This window comes from Pipistrellus hanaki, assembly GCF_964339955.1.
Source record: "Pipistrellus hanaki genome assembly, chromosome: 4".
Classification (NCBI taxonomy): domain Eukaryota; kingdom Metazoa; phylum Chordata; class Mammalia; order Chiroptera; family Vespertilionidae; genus Pipistrellus; species Pipistrellus hanaki.
This window is the reverse complement of record NC_140506.1, coordinates 81,189,914-81,215,695: the sequence shown is the minus strand read 5'-3', so window position 1 is coordinate 81,215,695 and position 25,782 is coordinate 81,189,914. Positions and strand designations below refer to the sequence as shown.

Here is a 25,782-nt window from a genome sequence, read left to right as displayed (position 1 = left end):
CTTCTAAGTATATGCCCTGATTGGGAATCGAGCCCATAACCTTTTGGTGTAGGGACAACGCTCCAACCCACTGAGCCACCCGACCAGAGCTTGGGGGCTTTCAAAGTGGAAGATAAAGGCAGGGTCCAGGCTGCCTTCAGTGGAGCCTCACCTAGAGTCAGTCCCTTGCTGGTCCAACCAGAGCCTTTTTCCTTCTGCATCCAGTCTGACCTGGGTGATGAGGTGAGCTTCCAGTTCCCGAGGCTCAGGGCACTCGTGGGGGTGGAGCTCAGCTCCCGCGGGACCCGAACCAGTGCTGCGCAGGAGGAGGAGCTGTGTCTGCTGCGGTGAGGCCTGTGCAGGTGCTGAGCCGCTGCCTGGACTCCACCCCTCCCACTGGCCGGGTTTGTTTCTCCTTCCAGGGCCAGCTCAGACCCCCACCCCAGCCCCTTCTCCAGGTAATAATGCCGAGAACAACCCACCGTCTCCTGAACTCACTCCGGAGGCCTTCTTGGTCAGATGTTGTTCAAATTCTAAGAAAAATCGCACTCTGAATTCTGAGCTATCTGTGAATTTGGCAAACTGGTTTCCTACCCCAAGAATGAGAACAATAAGAGGAGAAACGCAAAACATGATTCTGAAGCTGCGGGAAGATCAGAACAAGGAGGGGGAAGATGTGTAGAGGCACAGCAGAAGCGTCTATAGGGGAAGGAGCAGAACAAGATGTCAACATTAGCTCCGGCCGAAACCGGTGTGGCTTAGTGGATAGAGCGTCAGCTTGCGGACTCAAGGGTCGCGGGTTCGATTCCAGTCAAGGGCATGTACCTGGGTTGCGGGCACATCCCCAGTAGGGGGTGTGCAAGAGGCAGCTGATCGATGTTTATAACTCCTTTATCCCTCTCTCTTCCTCTCTGTAAAAAAAACCAATAAAATATATTTAAAAAACAGAAAACAAAACAATAGTTCCGAGTGACCATTCACGCTGCTTGTCCGAGTGGCCTTCAGACACTGAGGGACTCTACACCTGGGAACGCTGGAGCGCTCACTACTCAGAGGGATTTGGAAACGTTAACACTCGTATAAATGTCGTATAATCGATTTCCAGTGGGGCATGTATTAACCACAAGGCTAAATGTGCTAATGAGGCCAAATTTCCCAGCATGCGTAATTATTTTCTTCCACTTGTTAGGGATCTTTCGTTACATATTTTCTGCTCATAGTGCTTGAAACTGCCACTCTGAAACACAGAATAAATAAAAACATGTACAGGAGGAAATGGAAAACAATTGCCAACAACCCCTACGCAAACGTTGTCTCATTTAACCCCACTAAAAGTCCTAATACGGCAGGTTATCATAATTCCTACTTTACAGACGAGGAAACTGAGGCCCAGAAACGCTAAGCAGTGCCCAGGGTCACCCCGTTGGTGAGGGGTGGACAGGGGGACAGCGCGGACAGTGCCGCCTTGATGGAGACAGAGCCCTATGGCACCGGCAGGGAGGGCCCCGGCGGGACATCCCGGCCCTGCCTCGGTCTCTCGGGGTGCCCTGAGCCACGGCAGCTGGGCCCCAGACCACAGTGGCAGCACGGTGATCACCTGCTGACGTGGGTCTCTCCCTGGGACCATGAATTCCTGGAGGGCAGGGACCTGTCCTGTCTGCCACTGTGGCCCCAGCATCAGCTCTGTATCTGGTGTACCTGGCACAGGAAGGGCAAGCAAGCATTAGTTCAGTGAATAACTGACTTCTAAGCCTCAGTCTTCTCATCTGAACAATGGGTGGGTTTGGTAAGATAGTATACTTCGGGTGCTCAGCACATAGTAGGTCCTCAGGGGGGGAAAATGAGGACTAATAATTATCAGTGATCAACCCTGAGCCTGAGAGGGGTCTGACCTGTTCCCCTGCGGCCACATTTCCCCCTCCAAGTTGCTATTCAAAATACCATCCTCTAGGGGTCCCCCAGCCCAGAGTGAACTCAGAGACACCCCCATAGTAGCCATTCTGGCTTCCCCTTGAGCAGGGCCCTCCGGGAATTAGGACTCAACAAGGGAGAATGGGCATGAGCAATGTGAGTGGGTCAACATTTTGTGTACTGCATGGAAGCCAGGGCCACCCTGCCCCTGCCCCTTTGGGGGGGGGGGGCGCATAGGCAGGGGGCAGATAGGAATGCCATTGGTGCAGGAAAGGTGGGGGCTGGCTGGCTTACTCTCTGGCTGGGGTTCCCTGGGACCATCCTGTGCCCACTGGGTTGCAGCTGGGTGATGTGTTTTCTGAGTGTGACACCCATCGGCCAACAGAGGACAGCACATACATCTTTTATGATCTCGGGAAGCGCAGTCCAGTCACGTCCACTTGGAAAGAGGCCGGTCGGTCAAGGGGATGAGTCCTGTCTCAGCTGCTTGGATCGCCTATAGGCAGGAGGGGACACTGCTGCGTGATCTGGGGGTCCCTGGGCTAGGGTTGCAGGAGGTGGCTGAGTGTGAGTGTGTGTGTGTGTGGGAGGGGGGGTGCTTTACTGTTGGAACCTTATGTACTTTATGGAGGGGGAGTAGCTTATGGGGGAGGAGGCAGCTGCCAGCGCCAGAGGCCAGATCTCTGCCAGGTGGAGAGGGCAGCCTCCTGCCCCACCCCACATTTCCCAAGTCCCTCTCAGAGCCTGGCTGTGGGAGCATGGGGAAGGGGAAGCAGGGGAGCTGGTGTATTTGGGAGTTCTTGGAAACAGAGGGTGTCAGTCCTGTTTCAAACCCGAGTCCTCCCAAAGGAGGTTGGGGGCCACCCAGGGGTGGGCGGCAGGTGTGGGGACAGTCTGGGTGCTGCTCAACTTCTCCTGTTTGTCCATGGGGGGCAGGGGGAGTGCTGGACATGGGAGGAAGGGCTAACAGCACCTGCCGGCTCGGTCACTGGCGTTCCCGCAAGGAGGCAGATCCGGGGGCGGGCCTGAATCTTAAGTAGATGTGTCCCCATTCGGGCACCCCTACTGCCCCACCCCACCCCCATCTGGAGGATCCCTGGAGCGCATTGGGAGGAATCCTCCCCACACCCCCAGGATGGAGGCCGGCCTGGACTCCTCCTCCCAGCCAAGTGGGGAATGCCCCCCCCCCCCCCCCCAGTTTGGAGAACCCCAGTCTGTCCCCACGGGTCGAGGCTGCCGCCGTCCCCTCCGCATTTCTAGGAATGCCCCCCACCCGCGGGCTCCATCTGGAGAGGGTTTCTAGGAAGGCACCCGGGGTCCCGGCCACGGCCCCCACCCCGGGCGGGGAGCGCGCGCGGCCGCAGGCTCCTGCCCTCTCCCCGGCCCGGCGGGGAGGAGCCGCCCGCCGCCCGAGCCTCTGCCGCCGCCTCCCCGGCGCGGCCAACCCGGGCCGCCCAGCCCCCGCCCCGCGGCCGGAGGGCGCGGGGGGAGCGGGGAGGGGGCCGGCCGGGGCGGGGGACCGGGCGCGGCTCGGCGGCGGCGGCCGCGGACGGACCGGGAGGCCGGAGCAGCCCGTCCGCCCGGCGCTCCCGCGGAGCAGCGGCTCCTCGCCCCCTCCCCGCTCCCCATCCCTGGGAGCTCGGCGGGGCGGGGAGGGTTTTTTTTTTTTTTTTTTTTTTCTGGAAGTCCGCCCCCCGCCCCGCGGAGAGGGATCGGAGCCCGGGCTCCAACCGAGGCGGAGGCTGCAGGGCCCGCGGGGCGCCCCCGCCCCCCGCCGCGCCGCGCACGCCTCCCGGGAGCCCCGCAAGGCGCAGCCCCGGGGGCCGCCCGCACCCCCGGAGGAGGAGGCGGCGACGGTGAGTCCCCCCCTTTCCCCTCCGCGGCACCCCTCCCCCGGGCCGGGGCTGGGGCTGGGGCCGCGGCAGGTGGGTGCCCAGGCCCGCGGGGCGCAGAGGGGTGCGGGGCGGACGGCTGCGGGGTGGGGAGGGGTGGGAACCGGAGCGGGAGGCGGCGGCGGCCGGAGCCTCGCGCGCGGCTCTCCCGGGACCCGGTCGGACGCGGGTCTGGGCTGCGATCGCCGCCCCCGGCCCCCCCGAAGCGGTGGGGTGCCCTGTCCCCAGCCCCCTCCCGGGCTCCGGAGACCGGAGGGAGTGTTAGGCGGGAGGCGGGCAGCCCCCCACCTCCCCGGTGCCCGGGCTGGGACACGGAGGAGGCGGTCGGAGAGGCAGGCACCCCGCCCCCACCCCGGGCAGCCCATCGGGGAACGGACTCGCTGCGTGACCCCGATCTCCGCGCGGTGCGGGGAGCAGGCCGCCGGCCGGGTCCGCGCCCTCCCGCCGCTCCACGTGCGCCCGCCCGGGGTGCGCGGCGCGGGCGGCCGCGGGGAGCGGGGGGCCGGTCCCCGGGGAGGTGCCGCCGCCCCGAAGTAAAGTTGGCCGCTGCGCCCCTCCCTCCCCGCTCCCTGCCCGGGGCGGGCGGCCATGGCACGCTGGCTTCGGCTCTAGCTCTCGCCGGGCAGGAGTCAGAGAAAACTGGGTTCCGGGTCGTCGGGGTGCCGGGGCCCCGAGACCCTCCGAGTTGCTCTTGCAAAAAGTTAGGGGGAGAACGAGGTGAAAAAGTCGTTTGGATTTGGGGGGCGGGGGAGCGGCGCCTCGGGTGGCTCCCGCTTCCATCCAGTCCCCTCCCGAGGCGCGGTGGAATGCGCCGCTCGGATCCTCTGAGGACACATCCATATTTATAATTTATTTTTAGGGGAAGTTGTGGAAAAGGGCGGGGGCTCCCGGTGGGGGAGGAAAGGTGTGTGTGCGGGGGTGGCCTTCCGGAACCGGAGGCTAATGGAGCTGGTAAGATGCAGATGATTCCCCCCCAGTCTGGGCAAAGCAGCAAATTGGACTTTAATGAGAGACAATTAAGGGCACGGAATCACTAAACTTTAGCCGGATGGAGGTGGGGGTGTACCAGACACTCCCTCTGCGCTTTGCTACAGGACATGTTGGCTGCCCAGAGTCTTACCCGGGAAATTTCAGGCCCAACTGTGGGTCTGGGGGCAGCCGAGGGGGAAAATATCCCCCTATGGGGCGGGCAGATTCGCCCTCTCCCTACCACGATCCCAGCGCGATGAACTGTCCTGTCTGCAGGAGAACCCTGTCCTGATTCCTTCCCGTATCCAGGAGCGTCCTAAAGCCCTGCCTCCCACCCAGCCTGCCCCGGTGCTGTGGGCTGGGGTCACCTCTCCAGAAGGGGGAGGTGTGGAAGGCTGTGGCCCCAGAATCGGGGTTTTGAGGGCGAGATGAGTTTATGTTTTATCCAACTGGCCCACAAAGTCCCGCTTTTGGGGTCATTCTCGACAGCGAGGGACTCGGGTCCCAGCAGCCAGCGCCCCGGAGAGCGAGGGAGAAAGCTGACACCCCCCAGGCTGCGCCTCGGAAAGTCAGAGGGAAGTGGGAGGTGTGCTACTTGGGGTAAAAGGGAAAGGCTGTGTGTGTGTGTGTGTGTGTGTGTGTGTTTCTCAGTTTGTTGAACCTGCTGTGTTTTTCAGGGCCTCTGTGCTTGGAAGGCCAAAAGGCGGTATGTGAAGGCAAAAGTACAATCCTGCCCCCCCCCCCCCACCCCACCCCTCCATCCCCACTCCGCCGAAATGGTTTGCTGAGATGTTTTCATGGACAGGATTTGAAGGAAATGAGTGGCACATGGGTTGCTTGACACCCCCAAAATCAAACAGCGCCGAAACCATGAATCATAATGATCTCAGATTTGCTTGTCAGAGGAGCAGTGCCCTGCTTGCTTCCACGTGGAATCACAGCATTCCTCTGCAAGTCCTTGCCGCCTCACTGCAAGTCACTTTATAAGAAACTCTGCACACAGGGAATTTCCAGAGGCAAATGCCCCTCCCAGAACACTGACCTTATGAGGTTGCATTCATTCACAAACAAACACACACACACACACACACACACACACGCACACACACGCCTGGTGTTGATTTGTAACCTATAGATATCCACGTACCTTACATTTATTTGCCAGCCTGGATGTCCATCACGTGTGCACCACAGGGAATAGGAAAGTGCTTAGGGGACAGGGCCCGTGGACGCGCAGATGGCGGAGGCTGCATGGCCCCCGAGTCTTAGCAAAAGCACTTTTTGCTCCCAGAGCCCTTCCTCCCGCGAGGTCGGGCCATGGGAAACTGTCTCTCCGTAAAAGAGTGCTTGTGCTTTGCTGAATCGTCACCGCCGTCGGAGCTGGCTGTCAGATCCCATTTGCTCGGCTAAATAAGGATATCTCACCAAATTAGCCTTTAATGATACGCGTACAAAGAGGGCGCTTTCCGTGAATGGCCCAGGCCGGAACACGGCATGTTAACGCCGAGATCCTGGGTTAGAACCGGGGCGGCGGAGCCGTGTGCAGAGCTCGCTGAATGGTTCCGCGTGGGAAACCAGGCAGGATTTAGGGCCGAACGGGAATGCGGGCGTTCGCTCAGTATATAGTCGCTGCTTCAATTCATCCCTCCGAAACCGGGCATGTAATTATATGAATACCTTCAGCAAGCTTTCCCCCAGCCCCCGCCCCCCCTCCGAGTCTGGAAACAGGCGACGCAGTATGATGAGGAGATTATAAATCAGCACTTTGCAAGTGAGAAGTTGTCATTAATTCGGCAAAGACTCACAGCTTCTTTTCATGGTCTTACCGCCACCCCTCCCCCCTCCCACTAAGGAGAAAAAAACCTAAACGTGGACCCGGTGTACGGTGTACACACCGACTCCCTTTTGCCTTTTCTCCTCTGCGTAAAGTTTCGTGAAGCAGTGGCTGTCCCACTCCCCACAAGAAGTGTGGATTTAGAGGGGGGGTGGGGGGGATAGCAAACCTGAATTTCGTTTTTAGCAATTACACAAGCCATAGCGAATCTCATGGGGAAAAGTATTTTGAGAGGAAAGAATATGGTAGAGCTGGGGGCGAAATTTTTAGAGGTGATGCTGCAGTGAAACTGATACTTCCTTAAAAATAAAACGTGTGTATGACTCAAACCAATGAAAGCTGGACGAGTCCCCACGAGCGAGCAACCCCTCCATCTCTTGTTTCCCAGGCCCCCCTTCCCCCCTTACATTAAGAACAGAAAGAAGATTCTTGCCAGATAGCAAACGTACGGCTTCCTAATAGGTCGGCTCACCCTCTTTTAATTGGGATCGTACATACAGCCATTTCAGACGTGAGAGGAGGAATTAGCCTGCTGGAAAAGTTAGCCGGCTCCGTACGCACGGTCGCTTGCCAGAACACAGGGGCGCCCGAAAACAAAACAAAACACTGTTGGCTGGCGTGACTGAAGCTGGAAACTTCTGTCTTTCCCAGCGTCCCAAACTCGGGGGAGAGGTACACAGTCCTCTTTGCTTCTTAGGTGTGGGAAGAGGTGCACGTGAACCCCGGATACAGACACCTCCACAAACATGATGGAAAGGACCGTAGACTTGTCAGGCCTAGTAGCTGCGCAGGCTTTTCAGGCCAAAGTTGGGGGGTGGGGGTTGGTTGTGGAAGAGAGTTTGCAAGGAGTGGAATTGGGGGTCCCTTCGTCGCCCTGAGGCCCCGAGCCCTCCTTGAGGGGTCTCTTTTCAGAGCAGCCAACCCTCAGATGCTGCTTTCTCAGCGTCCTCGATGGTAGGGGGCATGAGCAAATACAATATATAGAAAGCGTTTCTGATTGAACGTCATCTTCCTCATATAAATAAAAAAAAAAAGAAAGAAAGAAAGAAAGAAAGAAACGGCCGAAACCAGTTTGGCTCAGTGGATATAGAGCGTAGGCCTGTGGACTGAAAGGTCCCGAGTTTGATTCCGGTCAAGGGCATTTACATTTGCTGCAGGCACATCCCCAGTAGGGGGTGTGCAGGAGGCAGCTGGTCGATGTTTCTCTCTCATCGATGTTTCTAGCTCTCTATCCCTCTCCCTTCCTCTCTGTAAAAAATCAATAAAATATATTTAAAAAAAAAAAAAAAAAGAAGAAAGAAAGAAAGAAAAAAGAAACGCCTGAGCTTAAGGATCCACAAAGCCAAATTGTCCCTCGGTGTCCTTGAATGGCTGCACCAGCAGATGAAAGGGAGACAGACACACCTAGGAAATGGAAACTCGTGCTGGTGTCACCAGAAAGCCATTTGAAAAATGCCTTGGGACGGTGGGGGCAGACCGGGCCTCTGCCGGAGGACTTGGCCCAGGCGGGGAGCGGAGTGCGTGGCTGGCCCGAGCCTCCGGGGAGCCTCGTGTGAGAGCTTCCTCCGAGGTGTGCCCAAAGCAGCGAGGAGGCCGCCTTGTTGGGATCACGGGGGGAGGCCAGTGCCCAGGCCTGTTGGCATCTCTGCCCAAGGCGGCCTGGACTGCTGCCAGCGCAGGCCCGAACGTGGTGGCCTCAGAGCCACTGCTGGAGCCCGCACAAGCCCCGGACAGACAGCAGGTGCCCGGGGGTCTCTCCTCCTGGGACCCAGCCCCCAGCATTGCTTGGCCAGAAAGGGGGGCTGTTGGGCTCCCTGGGCAGCCTCCTCTGAGCCGCTGCACGGCTCCCTGCGGCTCCGGCGAGGGCAGAACCCATTTTGTGAAGTAAGCCCAGGCTCCCAGACGCTGGAAGGGAAACCGATGGGGTGGTCCTAAGTGAAGTGACTAGACGTCCTGCTTTGGGCAGGGACAGTCCTGCTTTTGAACCACTTGTCCCGCGTCCCGCGGCGTTTTAAATAAGTCCCGATTTTTTGGAAAAAAATTGGGACTTATTTAAAACGCCGCGGGACAAATTGTCAAACATCAGGACGCCTGGTCACCTTACGCCTTAAGGGCTCTGAGCAAATCTGCCCCCCAGTCTCCAAGGTTCCGGAGCCAAGCCCAGGCTGGGGCTCTCTGCTCTTAGCAACAGGGGTCCGTCCCCAGCGATCCTGCCTTTGGGGGGCGGGGGTGAGGGGCGAGGGGTGAGGTCCAGGAGCAGCAACAAAGCACACACAGCTCAGCAGCCTCCTAGCCACCTGTGTGTGTTTGCTCCCGTCTTCTCTGGCCAGCGGGCCTTCCCCCCCAACCCCCTCTGCCCCCTCCGGGCGCCGAGCCCTCTTATCACCGGGAGGCCTCGGCGGGGAAGGCAAGGTTGTAGCCCTGGAGTGAGGAGAAGGCTTTGGGGGACCCTCGGTGGGCCCGCTAGGCAGATGAAGGGACATCCATTGGAGCCCCCCGGGGAGGGTGCCCAGAGAGAGCACTGGATGAGCATTCTGGGAGAGAAGGCAGCAGGGAAGGAAGTTCCATCCAGCCCGGAGTCAGCCATGCCCATGGGACTCCCGTCGGCCCCAGCCCCTGGGTACACCGGGCCACCCGAAGGCCTTGTGGGCACCTGACTGCATCTTAGACTGGCACGGCGAGGGCCAGACCGGGCCCTCGCAGGCGGGCCATATTTAGCCTTCGGTTCACCCGCAGAATATGCTGGGTGCTGCTTGAAAGAGGAGACCCGGCTGCTGGCTGTCACATGGCCAGGGCAGGCTTGCTCCCGCGCAGGCTGGCATGGGTGCCCGCCAGAGACCCAGGGCCACGCGACAGGTGCCAAGGAGCCGCGAGGGCCCCGGCGGTGGCTGGGTCTGTGTGTCGGGGAGCTTGTCGCCCCATTTTCCTCCTGTGGGCGATAAGGGCGCCTCCATTCACAGAGCTCACAGAGGCCGGTTTGAGTCCCTCTCTCCCCTGTGATGGCCCAGTGCGATATGCCACCGCCAGCTTGCTGAGTGAGCAGCCTCCTCCTCCTCCTCCCTCCTCCTCCTCCCTCCTCCTCCTCCCTCCTCCTCGGGGTGTCAGTGACTATGGGAGGGGTTAACCCTTTCACAGCCGGGGTGCTGGCGGAGACCTCAGGGGCCACGTGCCCCATGGGGGCCACTGCCCCAGACTCCTTCCTTTGTCCTCAGTCCTCAGTGGTGGGCCCGGAGGGATGGTGCATGGCCCAGAGCAGTGATTTCCGAGCCTTTCTGCCCCCTCAGTGATAGCCTCTAGCCTCCCCTGATCAGGTCTTCACCTTCCTGTCGATTGGACGGCCATGGAGACCGCTGCTCGCTTTCCAGCTGTTTCCATCCGGGTCTCCCCGTTGTCTGACTAACGTTCCCATATTCCAGGGGAGGGGGCCCTGACGGAGTCCCGGTTCCCTTAGATCAGGGTTTCCCAAAGTGTGGTACACGTACCCCCAGGGGGACGGGAAGAGTTTGGTGGGGGTCCGTGCTGCACCGGAGTTTGGTGGGGACATGCACTGCACCGTGCTTAGCTGCGCCTAATTCTACGCTCTCATGAGTACGAGGAAATTATAGAAGGGGTACACATATGTCAAAAGTTTGGGAAACACTAAGATGAGCGAGAGTTTGGAATCACCGTTAGGGTCTCCGGGCCCGGCAAGGGCCTGGCGTTGGGGAGGGACCCCTGGCACCTGCGCTGAGGTTCCTGCTCCTGGTTTTCTGGGCTCAGAGGTGGCCCGTCTGCGCCGGAGTCGCTGCGTGGAGACGCGTGGAGCCAGATACCAGCCAGTCCCGACCTGCCTTTGGGGGCCGGGGCCGAGCCCTCGTACCCCACGAAAGCCCTGGCGTTTGAACGTTTGCTCTAACTTGGTGCGTTTTTTTTTTCCTTTTTAGCTTTGGCTCCTGGTGCTCAGAGAGCCACCGCTTCCTGCCCAGCTGGGTCATTACCGCAGGGAAAATGAGGGACTTTTGGGGGCAGATGTGTTTCCATTCCACTATCATAATGCCCCTAAAAATCCTTATTGCTCTTGCAGTATTCCTCGGGGGCCCCGGGCCGGCCCTGGACAGCTGGGAAGACAGCAGGTCTGAGTTCCTCCAGCAACGAAGGGAAGAGAGAAAATGCTTCCCCCGCCCCCCCGCCCCTACCCTACACTCCTCTGGTGCCTGACAGATCCCCCCTCTGCGCCGATGGTTGCCACCCCCTGCAGACACGGTGGCTGTTTGCCCCGCAGGGACGGGTGTGGGAGCTCAGGCCTGGGGAACGGGGCGGCTGTGGCTACTGTCTGCATCTGCAGTGGGTTCCTGGCAGGGGAGGAGAGGGTGGGGGAAGTGGGGAAGAAACAGGTGCTACCTGTTGGACAAGGTGAACTTCACACTCTGCAGCCTGGTGCCTTCCGGCAGGCCCTCTGGGATCCTCGCCTTGGCACGGGCCCTGGGCAGCGCTGGCGTGCTCACCTGCAGCCCGAGCCAGATCGCTTTCCCACTCCCTGCCTCGGTTTCCCTGCCCGCCCAGGGAGGGGCAGCAGCCCCTGCTCCGGCCTCCAAGGGGTCTTGGTTGTTCCCAAAGTGGCAGCGACCAGCTGCGAAGGCGCTCTGAACACGGAGCAGTGCGCACATTCAGCGTGGAAGGCATTGGTGCGAGCGTGTATGTACTCACACGTGCCGGATACGCCAAAACGGCTCAGGCAGGACGGGAGGCTGCAGCCCACTCGAGCGCTGGTTTCTGGAATCAGCGTCACCCCCGGCAAGTGACTCCATCACGCTGAGCCCCCGTGTCTCACAGACGAAACCCAGTTACAGGAATAAAGCTTCCCAAGTCCGCTGTGGCACCTGGCTAACTTACTCTGATAGGTATTTCTTGGAACAGCTCATTTCTATTCGTGGCAACTGATTGGTTTTCAATTTCAGGTTGAGACTGAAGTGCGCCCCCCCCCCCCCCCATTTTTTACATCAGTGTAACTAAGAAAGGGTGAAAGAAAAATATTAAACCAAGAAAAATACTAAACCAAGAATACATGCGGTATGGAGGATGGAGCAGAAGCCAAGAGGGTAGCTTGTAAAGTTTCCTGGGCCCACTTACGTTAGAGCTCTTTTTTGCTTTAGGGATTTGTCAAGATGACCCCGGGTAGGTGGGGTGGGGAGGGGTCATCTTGAAAAATGATGGCTACTGTCTGCATTTGCAGTGGGACACACAGCCAGACACCCTGACAACCTGGGTGTCACGTGTCTTCCCTTGATGGAGAGGGCCCACCCCTTCCTTGCTCACCAACAACAACGAGGCCCCCTCAGACCCCGGCCGCTACACCGACCCCGTGGCTCTCATCTTAGGACCGTGATGCCCCAGCGCCCTCTTTCCCGGCCGAGGCACCTTCTCAGTGAAATGGGGAGAATAATAAACCCTCTGAGCCAGAGCAGGGGCCCAGTCGGGCAGCTCTGAGGGGTCCCAAAGGGCAACAGCAGCCCTGGGATGGGCATGGGGGCACAGCAGGACCCTCGGCTTGGAGGGGGACTCCTCAAACAGGCCCCCCTGTGCCTGGCCGGCACCAGCTCCCCGCCCACTCCTGGGCCAGGGGCTTGGAGGGGAAGCAGTGAACGCTGGATCCCTGCTGGGCAGGGGCAGACTCCAGTTTCACTTTCTGCTGTGTCATGGGGTGGGGGTGGCAGTGGGGCCCAGCTGGCCAGCTGGGGCGGGCACCTAGACAGCTGCCAGCCCAGCTGCCAGAGCACACCCCACACCCACTCCTGCCCAGCAGCCTGCCAGAATAGGGGCTGGGCCCTGGGGCCACCCCTTAACTGCCTCTCCCCACAGAGCGGGGGAGAACCTCACGTTAGAAAAGCCAGGTGACGGGGTGACGTGGCTCCTGTGGATTCTGGGTGAGAGCGTTCTGACCAGACCCCTCCTTCCTGCCTCCCTTCACTGGGCGCTTGTCTGCTGAGGACCTACTGTGTGCCAAGCACGGTGACAGGTGCTGGGGCACGCAGGGGGTACATGGGGCTCCCAGTCGAGTGGGGGGAGGGGGGAGACGGATGAAAGAGTCAGCAAAGAAAGAAAGAATCCCGTGTTGTGTGGGAAATTACACACTGCAGGCTTGGCGTCAGCATCTCAGGGAGGGGCGTGCATACATGCCTGCATATGCACATGTGCGTGTCAATAATGTGTCCGCTCCGGGGACACACAGCTAGATGAAGAGCACAGGCCTGGGGGCCAGATGTCCCCTGTTTGAATCTGGACTCTTTCAGCGACTGCTGTGTGGCCTCAGGTGACCTCAGGCAAGTCCCCGCTCCTGAGCTCCCCTGGCTCAGGGCTGGAGTAAACGTGTCTCCGTGACAGAGCCGCAGTGAGGACGAAGCACGCGGACATCCCTGAAGAACTGAGGCTATCGACCATGCGCTATCTGTGTCTCAGCTCTTCTCTAAGAATAATCCATGTGCCCTGTTCTTCCAGGCAGCAAGGCGGCCGTCCCCGCAGGCTGAGGACACTGGTAAGACGGTGAGTCCTTCCTCCCCGCTCAGCCTCCCGAGCCTGGCCTCCCGGAATGGCCACAACCAGCCCGCAGCTGGGCCTGCTCCGATGAGGAAACTGCGGCGCAGGCAGGTGAAGGCATGTGCCCCGTGGTACCCAGCTGGGAAAGGCCTTTGGCCCAGGGGCAGGGCCGGCGTCAGGGTTAGGGCTCTGCACTTGCCTGAATGCTCTGCTGTTGTCATCTTGAAATTTGTAATAATTTTGGAACCAGGCGCTCCGGGTTTTCTTTTGGCAAATTATGTCGCCAGTCTTACCCAGATCTGACTTACTTCAGACCTGCCACTTTTTTCTCTCTTTTTAAAAAAAAATATATTTTATTGATTTTTTTACAGAGAGGAAGGGAGAGGGATAGAGAGTTAGAAACATCAACGAGAGAGAAACATCGACCAGCTGCCTCCTGCACAACCCCCACCGGGGATGTGCCTGCAACCAAGGTACATGCCCCTGACCGGAATCGAACCTGGGACCCTTCAGTCCGCAGACCGACGGCTCTATCCACTGCGCCAAACCGGTTTGGGCCAAACCTTCCACTCAACTCCCACCATCAGGCAGCCAGGTCCAGAATCATTTTTCAGATCATCAATACAGTGTTTAGTGTGGGCCTGAAATTCTTGGGGGGGAAAAGGAAGATTTATCACGGGACCGAATTATCCAAGGATGTGTGTGTATGTTGCCCCTATTAGAATGCGGGCAGGCAGTTGCCAAGGTCAGGAACCCCAACTCAGTCATTGTTATATCCTCAGGGCCTCGCATGTATTAGCTGCTCAGTTAATAGGGTTGATACAATCAATGAATCGGAGACTGACCAGTACCAAAGCTATTGAAATGACACCTTGCAGGAAAGCAGGCTGTGAGTGTCAGCCCCGGCCGCCTCAGCAGGCCTGTGGACAGCCCCTGAAGGGGGTGGAGACACACGTTTCTTTCCTCTCCCTCACCCAACATGAGTGGTTCAGGCATGTGGTCCTGGGCTCCTGTGCGTCTGTCACTGGGGGAAGGGCCGTGCTCGGCTGAAAGCATTCTCAGGTTTTTGTTCTGGGCGGGTTCAAGTCCCAGCCAGGGGTCAGGGAGCACAATTTCCTGAACAGCTTATGAAAGCGTTTGAGTTTTTTTGGATTAAATGTCCTTTTTTTCCTCTGAAATTAGAGTTCTTACAGTCTCAAAGCTCCAAATTATAAATATTACGGAGAAGCAAAGAATCGTTTCAGAAGCCTTTAAGAGATTTATAACAATAATAAACGTGCATAGGCACTGTCTCCGTGGCTTCAGCTAACCCTGTGAAGTAGGAGTTACTGTCCTCATTTTCTAAAGGATGTTATAATCGCCAGCAGATACTGAGTACCAGGCACTTTGCACGTTTTTCAAATCCTATTAGTTGCACCAGCAGCCTATAAAGGAGGCACTATTATGATCTCTGGCTTTCTGAGGAGAAACACGCGTAGAGAGAGGAACCGACTTGTCCAAGGTCACACCTCCAGCATGTGATGGGCCGGGCTTCAAGCCCAGATCGTCTCTCCCAGGGGCCAGCAGCTACATATTTTAGGCTCTGCAGGCCACGTGGTCTCTGCCCAGCTAGTCCACCCTGCCACTGGAGCAAGAAACCAGCCATCGATAAACATAGGCAAAGGAACATAGGTGTCTGTGCAGTTCCAATAAAACTTTATTTACAGAAACGGGAAGTGGGCCGCATTTCGCACACAGACTATAGTTTGCCCACCATGTTCCAGATTCAAAGCCCTGCCTTTCTGTTAGGAAGCACCTGGTGCTGGCAGCCTTCTTTGCCAGCCCCTCTCCCCACCTGTGAGGTGACGTAAGTTACATGTCAGAACGAAGACCACTGGCTCTGGAGAGTTCGCGTGGCCTCTCGTTCCCTGAAGGAATATTGGAGCTCTTGGAATTCACAGCTGCTTAGGCGCACTACTAACTGCTAGAATGGCATACCATGGGGATTTTAAATTGCGATTTTATTGTCTGTCAGCTGAGTAACTTTGAGAGTGGAAAGTGCTGTCATTAAAGGAAAACCCTCAGTGGGGCACGCTGGCTGTGGGAAAGGTCACCTCTTCAGAGAAGGAAAAACGTCTTAAGACACAGAAAAGGTAACCGCAAGTGTGGTGGCGACTGGGTGTGTGGGGAGCAGGGGGGCAATTTCCCCAACAGGCCAGAGGCTGGAGCTTCAGGATTCCCGTCAAGAGGATGGGGGAGGGCATGCTTTTAAAAAAAAAAAAAACCAAAACCCCTTTGGCTCAGTGGATAGAGCGTCAGTTTGCTGACTGAAAGGTCCTGGGTTCAATTCCGGTCAGGGGCATGTACATTGGTTGCGGGCGCATCCCCAGTGGGGGGTGTGCAAGAGGCAGCTGGTCGATGTTTCTCTCTCATCGACGTTTCTGGCTCTCTATCCCTCTCCCTTCCTCTCTGTAAAAAATAAATAAAAAATATATATATATATTTTAAAAGTTTTATTGAGATAGGGTTCATGAGCCATACAGTTCCTCCACTGAAAGTATATAATCCAGTGGCTTGGCGTATATTCAGATGTAGGCAGTCATCGTGGCAATCCATGTTAGAACACTTTTTTCACCTTGGAAAGAAACTCCGTACCCTTGGGCATTGCCCTCACCCCTGAACCTCCAAAGCACCCCACCCCCACCCTAAGCAAGCACTCCTGTTTCCTGTCTCTGAGGATTTGATACTTCATGCAAATGGAATCATCAGTATGTGATCCTCTGTGACTGGCTTCTTTCACTTAGCACAGTGCTCTCAGGGTTCACCCGTGCTCCCGAACATCTCAGAGCTGCCTTCCCTTTAATAGCCAAATAACAGCCACGTTTTTGCTTATCCGTCTGCCAGTGGGCAGACATGTCCATTGTTGACACTTTTTGGCTTTTTTTGAATAATGCGGCTGTGACTATTCGTGCGCAACTTTTTGTGTGGACATACGTCCTCCTTTCTCTTGGGTCTGTGCCTAGGAGTGGAATTGCAAGGTCACACAGTCACGCCACGTTTAACGTCCTGAGGAACTGTCAGAGGCGCGTCTTACATTGCTTTTTCCAGTTTTGTATTCTGGAAATTTCCCATCCCTGAGAAAACACGGTAACAAGCACCCTATGCTCATCATCCAGGTTCAACAATTATCAACCCTCCGTCAGTCTTGATGCTCCAGCCTGTCCTTCTCCACTTTGCTTCCCCGCGAAGGAGTTGGAAGCCAGTTTAAACAACTCGTTTTATGTTGTTAACGTGGCGAAAAACCATCCGTTCAGGTCTCCTGCACCCACACCGTTGTGTGGATGGAATCTGGGGAGAAGAGAGGAATCCAAAGGAGTCTCCAGTGGGTCCGTGCGGGGTGGAAAAGGAGTAGCTTCTGAGGGAAACAGGACTGGTGACATAATATGCAAAACGAACATGTGGAGCCCTTTATTAAAATACTAATAACGTATTTTAAAATGACAAGAGCAGAGCGTAACACCAAACGTTGGCCCTATGCAGCTGCACAGGCCACGGGCCCATGAGACCAGCAAAAGGTTGCCCAAGCAGCACTGATTCATTGGACGCAGGAATTTAGCGCCTCTGGCGCCTGGGAGAGACATAGGGACCCGTCACCCCCAATCCCTGGAAAAGGTCCAGGGACAGTGGGTCCCCCATGGTATGTGGGACAGGGTTCAAACCTATTGCATTTGAGTCTCCAAAAAAGTGAGATGACCCCAGCTGACATGTGGGTTATAAGTACTTAAAAAAAAAAACACACACACACACACAAAAAAAAAAAAAAAAAAAAAAACAGCCACTTGTCTTAAGCCTTCTTCCCTAAGAGCCTCCAGTTGTTTGACTTGGCCACACCACTGTGTCCCGGACTCCGGGTGTACTCTGATATCACAGCCCATAATAGGCCTGCAGTCTTCACCACAGAGGCCCTGCCAGCAAACAGCCCAGAGCTGCAGGGGGACCAGCAGTGCCCACGAGAGGCAGGTGGTACGGCCGACACTGGCAGCCAGTCATGGCACCGGGCCCCTCCCAGCTCAGACAGAGCTCCATTATCCTCCTCAAAGAGTAGCCTCTTCCCAACCAATGGAACCTTAGTTCCCGCACTTATCCAGATTCTCAGCCCAAGAATGCAGAAATCCCGAGCCTTGAGTGCACCCAAGGCTGCGCCGACACTGACAACCTTGTCAAGAGGGGTATATGACACGACTGGGAAGAAGGAGGAGAGGGACTCGGGAGGAGAGAGCAGATAAGGAGGTTGCAGCTCCTCCTCTTCTCTAGGATATTCAATGAATGTTCGTTCATTCAATCAGTTATTTGAGTACCTACGGCACATGAGGGACTGTGTAGTGTACATGTGTCAAACACAAGGCCCGCGGGCCAAATCCAGCCCGCCAGGCCTTGCAATGTGGCCCGCTCCGCGCTGTCATCACTGCACTCCGCTGTCAGTTTATGACATTGTCAGTTTATGACTGTTCAGTAAACCATTCGGCCCGCGATTTAGGCTGGATTTTAGATTTTGGCCCCTTCTCTGATTGAGTTCGACACCCCTAGACTGTAGTGGGTAGGAGCGGTATAGCAACCAAGACAGACCCAGCTCCTCCCCATGGAGGCAGGAGATGAACAAAACATTGTAAGTGGGATTTAAAAATTTTAATAACAATTACAAAAGCAACTACAGCAATGAGGTCTAAGTAAATTCTGGCAGCTCTGAGGTTTGTAGACGCCAGAGTGATTCTTAAAGCAAAGCCCAGCAGAGAGTGGCAGCAGCACCGCCAGGAGAAGGCTACAGAGGTAGGTGATTCTGTTTCCGCTTTTGCTTTTTTTCTGCCAACGCTGTCTCTCCCACTTCCTGTAGCAGATGAGAGACACCCAGTGGGAATGGCTGAAGAAGGCCTCATAACACCCATCCCTCAGCTACAGTAACACCTGACCCAACACCACGAATCACAGCAGCACACTTCTGATTGGTTCAGGTGTGGTCATGTGACCCAAGCAGGGGGCCAATCCAGGAGTGTCCTAACGAGCTGGTGGGAAGGTTGCCTTTCATCCTCCCCAGTATCCAGAGCTACCTGTGCCCCAGATATTGAGGGCCAGTGAGCAGAGAGGAGCATAAAGGAGAGATGGAATGGAGGAGAGAAGCGGGAGTAGAAGAGAGAGTAGGGCTGCATTCTGACCCCAGAGCCTTCCAGTCCCTGGATCAGCTCAGGCTCTCCCTTCTTCGTCATAGCTGACCGAGTGAATAACCCCCCACTTTACCCCAATGAGATCAACTTTGGCTTCTGCGTGGCCCAAAGCATCCCAATTCCAGACTCGGGGACTGCTTCCCTCTTCATGGCTTGTGTGGCTCTGAAAGGGGGAGGCTGTCCTCAGCTCATTCTCCCCTAGGTGTGCCGGCTGAATTCGAGGATAAAAGAATCCCTAGACCAGTGGTTGGCAAACTGCGGCTCTCGAGCCACATGCGGCTCTTTGGCCCCTTGAGTTTTTAGCAAAGACCAGCTTAGGAGTACCCTAATGAAGTTAATGACAATGTATCTACCTTTATAATTTAAGTTTAAAAAATGTGGCTCTCAAAAAATTTTCAATCGTACTGTTGATATTTGGCTGTGTTGACTAAAGAGTTTGCCAATTGTTTGCCAACACTGCCCTAGACACATGTCCATGGGCCCCTCCCAATTAAGTTCCCACGGAATTGGAGCTCACCACGGCCCCCTGTTCCTGCTTGTCTCCATTTCCCAGACCCCGTCCCCGCACACCTCTCTTCTCCCACCCGGCTCTCCGTGGACAGAGAGTGAAGCTTGTCCTGGCCTCTGCTCTGCGGCCCACTGTGTTGCATTTGTAACGATTTGTTTATGAGTGCTCTCCCCAAGCATGAGAACCGTGAGCTTGGGGGCTCGGGGCTCACTCATCTTTGCACCCCCAGCTGCTGGCACACAACAGGCGGGCAGCAGCATGGGAAGGAGGGAGGCAGGGAAGAAAGAAGGAGGGGAGAAGAGGGTGCTCATTCCTATTTATTCTGGTCCAGCCAGTGGGTGACTCGGAAAGTCAGTCACGTTTTGTATTGGCTTCCTCTACTCCAATGTCACCTTCTGGGTAAAGTGCATTCTCCCAGTCCCCTTCCTGGCCCCTTCCCTTTCCTGTGCTTTCTTATCCTCTTTAGCACCTTCTGCTACTATCAGTTCTCCATGAATACTACTTACTACTTCTCACTGGAATGTTACTTCCAGGTGGGCAGGCATCTTAGTTTTGTTCTCTGCTGTATCCTCAGCACCTGGAAGGCTACCTGTCACCTAGTAGATACTCAATAAATGCCTTTTGGAATGAATGAATGCATTTATGTTCACCAAAACCACAGGTTAACCGAGCTTTTTTAAAAAATATTTTATTTATTTATTACAGAGAGGAAGGGAGAGAGATAGAAAGCTAGAAACATCGATGAGAGAGAAACATTGACCAGCTGCCTCTTGCATACCCCCTACTGGGGATGTGCCCGCAACCAAGGTACATGCCCTTGACCAGAATCGAACCTGGGACCTTTCAGTCCGCAGACCGACGCTCTATCCACTGAGCCAAACCAGTTTCGGCTACCAAGCTTGTTTCTTAAAAGAGCCAGGCACTTCACGCATTTGACAGGTGCTGTGAACGTCGGCGACGTATTCGTTTCCTAGGGCAGCCCTAACCCATGACCGCTAAACCTTGAACAGCGTGATTGGAGCTGCACAGACCCACTTACACATTTTTTTCCAGTAAGTATTTGTCCTGCTTTCACTCTGTGCTTGGGCATCCACAGACACAGAGGGTCAATGGTACGCATGGATCTACGCCGTTTTATCCAAGGAGCCTGAGCACCTGTAGATTTTGGTGTCCATCGGGGGCCCTGGAACCAATGCCTGCAGACACGGAGGGACAACTAAGTTTCGAGGAGTCAAAAGTTAAACGGGTTTTTGGCTGTGTGGTAGGTCAATTGTACTACAAACAAAGTGGCTTTAAACAACAGGAATTTGTTATGTCACGGTTCTGAAGGCCAGACATCTAAACTCTGGCAGGCTATACTCTCCCTACACCCACCACCCCTCTCCCCCCCAGGTGCTCCAGGGGAAAATCCGTTCCTTGCCTCATCTGCCTTCTGGTGACTCTGATGTTCTTTGACTTGTGGCCGCATCCCCCGAGTCTCTGCCTCTGTCTTAGGTTTTCCTCTCTGTGACTGTCTCTGCTTCTGTCTTACCAGGGAGCATGTGAGATGCATTTAGTGCCCGTCTGGATAATGTGGGATCAACAACTCCTCTCAAGACCCTTACGTTAGTCACGTCTTTTGCCACATTACCACCTTAGGTAACATTTACGGGTTCCAGGGATTAGGAAGTGGGTATATCTTAGCTCTCTGGGACCAGCATTCAGCCCACGAGTGGAAAATTTGCACAAAGAGCAGAAAAGGCCAAGATTCCCACCAACACTGCACTGACCTGACAGACACGTAATGAAAAGAGTATTATTATTGTATTATGTTGCTCCAATCAGAGTATGAAGATGATTTTTAGAACACCATTTTGTTTTTTAATTATCCCAATTGAAAGAAATCGTAGCAGGCTTATGATAAAAACAGTACAGAAGAGTATATGTGGGAAATAAAGGAGCCCCTTTGCAATTTTTCATTTACTTCAGAGAGGAAGGGAGAGGGATAGAGAGAAACATCAACGATGAGAGAGAATCATTGATCGGCTGCCTCCTGCACACTCCACACTGGGGATCAAGCCCACAACCCAGGCATATGTCCTGACCAGGAATCAAACTGTGACCTCCTGGTTTATAGGTCGACGCTCAACCACTGAGCCACATCGGCCAGGCTGCATACACTTTATTTGCTCATAACATTAAGATAATTGGGTGTCTTACAATATATTCTGAAGACAGGACAGCCCTCTGACCCACCTCATTCATTCTAGTGACTTCTATCACTGCATCTACTTAACCGTCCCACACTAGCCAACATTTTAGTTAACTCCAGGATTTTGTTGTTGAAAAGTATATGCTCTTTGAGTATACTCATAGGGTACATTCCTGGAAGTGGAACTCTCTCTCTTTTTCTTTCTGTCTCTATTAGTTAATCCTCACCAGAGGATAGTTTTTCCATTGCTCTTCAGAGAGAGTGGAAGGGAAGAAGAGAGGGAGGGAGGGAGGGAGAGGAAGAAGAAGGGAGAGAGAGAGAAAGACACATCAGCTGGCTACCTCCAGCATGGCCCCCATCAGGGGACAGGGAGCCAACTCAGGCATGCACCCTTGACCAGGAATTGAACCTGCGACCCTTGGAGCGCAGCCAATGCTCTAAGCACTGAACACACTGGGGCCTGGGAAAGAAGTGGAACTTCTCTGTCAAAGGATATGTGCATTTTAATTTCTACAGCTACGGCCCAGGGCCCTTCCAAAAGCTGGCATCATCCCCACACCCGTGAGCAGTGTGTGTGTGAGGGCGGCAGGGACCCCGCGTGTCAGGGGGAGCCAATCCCAAGTGAGGTAAGGAGACGTCCCATGGCAGCCTGGATGGGGCGGACCGGGCCTCTGAGGTCATCCCCGGGGCTTTCTGAGGCCGTAAGCCGCTCCGGGTTCTCGCCAGCTTGGGCTTTATACACGCCGGCAGAGTGTGGGGAGGTGAGCCGGGCCCATTCAGGGAGAAGCATTGTGTAGCCCAGTATTTATATCTTCAGAACTTAAATATGGACAAGACATATTTTTCTTCTAATTTACACAAACAAATATGTTCCCGGGCTTGACACTTCTGGTGCCAACTTTCTCGGGGAAATGAATTCGGCTGTGAGATGACAAACCGCCAGGGAGCCGAGGGGGATGGAAAAGCCACGGCTAGTTCGCTCTCCGCATGCAGATCCGGGCTGCTGAGCGGTGTGGCTTTCTGTCTTCCCGGCAGATAAACCTGCCGGCAATTTCAGGGAACGAAACGCGGATCCCGCAAAGGCCAGAGGCTGGGAAACGCTCCGGTTTGGATAAAAGGAGGTCTGCTCTGCCTCCAGCCCTCCCTCCTGCTGGCCTGGAGACGCAGAGAGGAGCTGAGGAATCGAGGGAGGAGGAACGAGGCCAGTGTGAGTGGCCTTTCAAGGGCTATGCGAATACAAACACCCCACAACCTGAAACTGTTCCAGGCGGGATTAAAGCGGCATGTTATTGTGAGTGATTGCTTAATTTATTGAGCTGTGGCAAGATCTGTAATGAAATACAGCCCTTGCAACTGATAACCTCCTGCTGCAATTGAACTTGACAATGAAGGAATATTTTCCAAGGATTTTTCTGGAACAGCTTAGAATTTTTTTGTCTCTGTGGTAGGGTGCTTCTGAGCACTCATTTTTCCAGGCAAGGGTTTTTGTGGGTTTTTTTTTTGGTGGTGGTTTTTTTTTTTTTTTTTTTTTTTTTTAGGCATGAAAGGCTGATGTTAATCAGGAAATAAGTCATTTTATCAAATGCCTTGGGCGCACCAGGCACGTATTACACTTTATCTCTAATCCTGACAACAGCCCAATGAAGGAACTCTTATTCGTCCCTAATTGACAGACACGAGGTTTCTAGGTGTTGAGTAACTTTCCCAAGTGGCGTTGTCCAAGTCTGTAGCTACTAGCCACGTGTGGCTATTTATGTCTAAATTAATTTAAAACTTTTTAAAAAATTCACTCCCTAGGTTGCACTGGTGCCCACTCCCCAGGTGTGGCTGGTGGGTGCCCCACTGGACAGCACTGACACGGGCCATTTCGACGACGGTGGAAAGTTCTAGAGGTCAGTGCTGTCCCAGAATGTTTGCAGGTAGGATTGCAATCAGAGCCATTACTGTTTGTTTGTTTATTTTAATATATTTTATTGATTTTTTACAGAGAGGAGGAGAGAGGGTTAGAGAGCTAGAAATGTCAATGAGAGAGAAACATCGACCAGCTGCCTCTTGCACACCCCCTACTTGGGATGTGCCTGCAACCAATGTACATGCCCTTGACCGGAATCGAACCCGGGACCTTTCAGTCCGCAGACCGACGCTCTACCCCTGAGCCAAACCGGTTTCGGCAAGACAGCACTGTTCTACCGTTACCCCTTGCTTCTTGCTTCTCTTCCTTGGGCTGAGAAGTGGGGACTAGAGCTGAGATGCTAAACCCTGGCTGCACATTCAAATGACCGGGACTGCTCTAAAAAATATTGATGATATGGTCCCGGCCCTGGAGATTCTGACTAAACTGTGACCGGGGGGTGGGGAGGGGGTAAGATAGGTTTGAGGGGCTTTATACTTCCCCATGTGTCCAGCCAGGATTGGGAGCAGCTAGAAGAGCCAGTCCACACACAGGAGGGTGGAAAGGACTCGTTCACCTCGGGAGTCGCTGTGGACCCAGACGTGGGCTTCCTGGAGGGCTGCCTCTGAGCCTTGCATCGGACAGCTCGAGCGGGTTCCTGTCTGCAGGCAGGAAAGCCTTGAGGTGCTTTCCCACACGCTTCCGCTCATTGGAGATACAGCGGGGAGCTCTGCTCACAGGAACAGGCCCGGTCACGCTGCCACGGGAGAAAGGAGATGGGACTCCAGACCACAGGGACCAAGTGGCGTCTGCAGCCCCGTCGTTGGCGTGGAGGCCTCGGGGTGAACCCTCGCTGCCATCGGCCTCACAGAATGAAGGTGTTTCCCAGCTCTGCCCGTGGGAAGGGTTAGGCATACGGACCAACTCCGTCACAGTGAGCACTGCCAGCACTCCGATTAGGGTCTCTCCACTCCACTTCTGACAAGAAATTGGGTTCTGTGCAGAGACAGCCGATCCCGGGTCTGAGGCAGGACATGTGCGAGAGGCGCCCAGAACGTCCTGTCACCCGGGGCGTGTGGGAGCTCTGGGAGACTCTGGGCCGTGTCCGGAAAGATGAAGGGGACACTGTGATAGGACGGCTGGCCAGGTGGGACAGCAGAGCATCGATAAGAATGCTCTGGAATGTGTTACAGATGTCCACGTCTATGAGTTCACAATGGTACCCCGGAAGAAAGCATAAACTCATTTGTCATCTTTGAGGGATGTTCAGAAACCAACTCATCATTTTGAAAACTGTCAAGTAAAAAGGAAAGAATCAAGCATTTTTCCTTTCTGGTAACCATACCTTACAGTAATGAAATAGCTGATAAAGGAAGTGTCTTTTTATGGAGGTATTCCAGCCTGCACACAAATATGGAAGGATAGGACTTATTTGTCACTATTTTGCAAACTCTAACGGGTCTATAAACAGTGATCATTGATGGTGCTAACATCACTAGACATTGTGTGCCTTCAAATGGAAATCCAACACAGCACTTGGAAGTCATCATAAACACACACACACACACACACACACACACACACACACATTAATCTAAGTAGCTTCTAGATCTAATTACTGCTTTACAAGAAGTGTAAGGGGGAGAGGAACATGGATGATACCGATATGGTGTCGCAACAGGCAAGATCTAGACTGTATGATGCTCTTCTACAGACAAACCAACCCAGCTTCTCACCAATGACAATGCACGGGAAGAAAAGGGGAGCGAGAGAGGACTGCCTGTTGAGAGACGTCAGAGACACATCAACCAATCCCAATGGGTGACACTTGTATTGATCCCAATTTTATCCCAACTGTAAAGAAAACATTTATGAAACAACCAAAGACTTTTGAACACTGAGTAGATATTTGCTGATATTAAAGCATTATTGTTAGCTTTAGTTGGGGTTAAATGGTATTAACCCCACTCCTCTTTTGGAGTCATATACTAAAATACGTGCAAAAGAAACCATTTCTGTATGGTTTCTAAACCATTTCTAAATATCTGAGGTGAAGGAGGAGGAGAACGGGTATAGGTGGAACAAGATTGGCTGAGAGATGGTGGTTTTTGAAGCTGGGAGTTGGGTACTTGGGGTTCATGGCACCACATTGCTCTTGTGCATGCTTCAAGTTTTTCATAATATTGATAAATATCAATTTTAAAGTGAAGAACAGATTTTTCCTTGCCTTCACTCAAGAGTATTGGGTTGGTCTGCCCACCCGTTGGTGGCATCTCTGAGGCAAACCTGGGTAGCAGATTTGAAATACATCTTAGCGTGTGTGTGTGTGTGTGTGTGTGTGTGTGTGTGTTTATGATGACACCTCCTCCTCCTGTCTTCATGGCAACCAGTTAGGTGAGACAGCAACATCCCAAAGGTTCCTGTCCTCTCGAGGATCAGGCCAGGCTGCCAGTGTCGTGCCAGGCCCACCATGGCTGTTCCCTCTAGTGATACTCAGAGCTTCATCAGCTCTGCCTCCTGCCCCCCCCCATTAGCCTTGCCCTCCCTGTGCACCCCCTGAGGAAATAGAGGCCCATTAGTGGAAAGAACAGGACCTCGAATTGGATTTAGCTCCAAATTCTGACTTCCCCACTTAAACGCAAGACACCTAACCAGCCTGAGCCTCGTTTTTCTCATCTGTAAAATAGGCATAATGTGACCTCAACGAACCCAATACATATTATTAGGGGTGGGAGGTGGGGGGATGGCAAGAAGGACCTAGTCTCCAGCACATGGAACTAGGCATTCAGAGATGAAAGGCAATCTTAACAGACTGTGAGTGCCACGAAAGGCACATGCTATAAAACTTGAGATGTGAGGGTGCTTAGTCACATCCTAATTGTTTGAAGCTGGCAGT

General features: G+C 54.5%; 1 long non-coding RNA gene across 11 annotated transcripts; it reads left to right on the top strand.

Moving 5' to 3' along the window:
• Positions 1-3,392: 3,392 nt before the first annotated feature.
• On the top strand, positions 3,393-25,083 carry LOC311621283. 11 transcript variants are annotated; one of them, XR_014794805.1, is made up of 7 exons: positions 3,393-3,746; positions 10,649-12,580; positions 12,875-17,467; positions 17,679-20,024; positions 20,343-21,621; positions 22,534-22,914; positions 23,401-25,083. It is a non-coding gene; the product is annotated as an uncharacterized lncRNA (long non-coding RNA). The 11 variants fall into 11 exon arrangements; XR_014794804.1 differs by lacking the exon at positions 10,649-12,580; XR_014794806.1 differs by lacking the exon at positions 3,393-3,746 and having other exon boundaries at positions 10,186-12,580.
• Positions 25,084-25,782: the final 699 nt, after the last annotated feature.